General features: G+C 34.8%; 1 long non-coding RNA gene across 1 annotated transcript; it reads right to left on the bottom strand.

The window, feature by feature from the left end:
• Nucleotides 1–322: 322 nt before the first annotated feature.
• On the bottom strand, nucleotides 323–1,976 carry LOC135126621 (uncharacterized). Its single transcript, XR_010280098.1, has 4 exons — nucleotides 1,289–1,976; nucleotides 889–1,190; nucleotides 660–830; nucleotides 323–612 (listed from the first exon to the last, which is right to left on the bottom strand). It is a non-coding gene; the product is annotated as an uncharacterized LOC135126621 (long non-coding RNA).
• Nucleotides 1,977–2,643: the final 667 nt, after the last annotated feature.

The following is a 2,643-nucleotide window of genomic DNA, read 5'->3' as shown; positions in this document are numbered from 1 at the left end:
TCGTGTGAAAAAAGTGTGTTGTGTTAATAAATCGAGCGTTTTTGTAGTGGATTTGTTCAGTTTACAGCCTGTTTCGTTGTTTGTGTCAGTTTTTTTTGTAGTTCTCATTTTATTAACCCTTTGTTTAACTTTTTAAGTGAACACATGCTTAATCATGTGGTGTTAAAACTTCTGTGAAAACTTTATTAATTATAGCGATTATTGTTTTTTAAATTAAGTGTTCATTTCATACTATGTATGAGTGGAATAATGCATAATAATAAAATAATAAAGCATGAATAATATTACAGGTTATTGCTGTCACCATTTTAAACAAAACTGCTAAAACAGCATAAGAAAATGTATTTTTCAGTTTCATAAAAGTTAACAGAACACGTTCTTTCAAGTTTAATTTATGTTTATTACAGAATTTTCCAAACATCTCACAATTTGCAACAATAGCATTAAATAACAGAAAGGATGGTATTCCAGCCATTGTATTTAAATCATTATCAGATTTAAGTGTACTTATAAAAGGTGCCACCAAATCTCCACTTGTCACTTGAATATTTTTATCCTTTTTTTGTGAATTTTGTAAATGTAACAAAGCCTGCACGGTTTCCATTTCTAATGCTAGAAAATAATCTGTATTTTTTAAATATCATCAAATGTATACATACTTGAAACAGTTTTTTGATGTAACTGACTGCTGTCGAAGCAATTTACATCAGTACTATCTGTACTTGAAATTATGTAACCTTCAGATTTTCTCATTGTTGTACTTCTGACTGCTTTAAAGTCTCGATTTTTGGGCCTTCTAGGTAGTAATTCTTTAGTAATGATACTTACATCTACAATATTTCATTTATTGTCTATTATACATTAACATTTACCCAAATCTGTACTTACCAGGTAATATTTTTATTTATTTTATCCTATGATGTCTCTAACAAGCTGGAGGCCCAATTACAGGAAACATGACATACACAACACCCAAAAGGCAAGGCGGGAATCGAACCCACGACCCAAGGTGTAGTGGGCAAGCACGAAGCTAACTAACCCACCTGGGTCCTCAAATCAAATCCTCAATATGAAATCATCCTGATTACAATGTAGTGAACACACTTTCATGTGGTTTGTTGCTGGTTTTCCCATATTTAGCTTTACCATCCAAGTCTTATATCTGTCCATTTTTTTCCCTGATTCCTAACCTAAAAATATAATATATATATACATATTATACTGATAATCAAAAACAATTTAGTTAAATACTGATTAAACTAAATTTACTGTTGATATGAATACTTACCTGTTCATAACATTTAAACAAATGACTTGTTTTTTATGGGGAATTTATGAAAAGAGAGCACACTGTTTCTATTGTTTTTGCTATGGCAGCGAAAAACACAACAATTTGTATTGTTAACAGTCATTTTTTCAGGAATACTGGGACCAACTTATTTAATTTTGTTGGTTTAACATAAAACAACGAAATTTCACTGTACAACCAACAGTATTTACATCTTTCACTATGCTCCTGAGTAGTGCACATTTTTGACACCAGGTGTCGTATCAGATCATTTAGATCTAAAGTCACTAGATCTACTATTACTTTTAGAAAGTACGGCAAACTGCCTGTGGTCGGAATTCGACAGAGAGGAACCTAACCTATGTGTTAAACAAAGATAGCGCGAGGCTAGTAATTTTCGCTATCTGTCAACGAAAGGTTGATGTGTTTACGATTTGAGGTTACGACAGACTGTACTAGAATTATTGAGTTAACGGACCGGAAAGAACACTATTCCAGTCCCAAAGTAACTCCAGCCCTATTCAACGAGAAAGTGTCACCGGTAACCAGCAAACAGTCGTGGAAGACTTGTTACTACCAAGGCAATTGACGGCCAAATGACAGTAACAGGATCGCCATACTGGAAGCAAAAAATACCTGCTGTCGAAAAGACGGAGCATAACAAGGACACAGATATATTTCTATTTCATAAAAGTTACTAATTGCCACACATTTCAAGATCGAGTCACATTATTTAGATCTAAAGTCACTAGATCTACTATTACTTTTAGAAAGTACGGCAAACTGCCTGTGGTCGGAATTCGACAGAGAGGAACCTAACCTATGTGTTAAACAAAGATAGCGCGAGGCTAGTAATTTTCGCTATCAAATGTAGGAACTGTCAACGAAAGTTTGATGTGTTTACGATTTGAGGTTACGACAGACTGTACTAGAATTATCGAGTTAACGGACCGGAAAGAACACTATTCCAGTCCCAAAGTAACTCCAGCCCTATTCAACGAGAAAGTGTCACCGGTAACCACCAAACAGTCGTGGAAGACGTGTTACCACCAAGGCAATTGATGACCAAATGACAGTAACAGCACGTAACAGGATCGCCATCCTGGAAGCAAAAAATACCTGCTGTCGAAAAGACGGAGCATAACAAGGACACAGATATATTTCTATTTCATAAAAGTTACTAATTGCCACACATTTCAAGATCGAGTCACATTATTTAGATCGCGTATTGGTTACAATCGTCCGACTTGTCAAAAGGGAAAATATCAAAAGATGTCACCCCCTTCGGGAGTTACAGGAACCTGTAATGAATCCGTTTTGTTACGCGCCAAAACAGTTTGTGCTTGAATTGATAT

The sequence above is a fragment of the Zophobas morio genome, unplaced genomic scaffold (assembly GCF_036711695.1).
Source record: "Zophobas morio isolate AGI-343-1 ecotype UQ-CSIRO unplaced genomic scaffold, CSIRO_AGI_Zmor_V1 ptg000011l, whole genome shotgun sequence".
Lineage (NCBI taxonomy): Eukaryota > Metazoa > Arthropoda > Insecta > Coleoptera > Tenebrionidae > Zophobas > Zophobas morio.
This window is presented reverse-complemented; position numbering and strand designations above follow the sequence as displayed.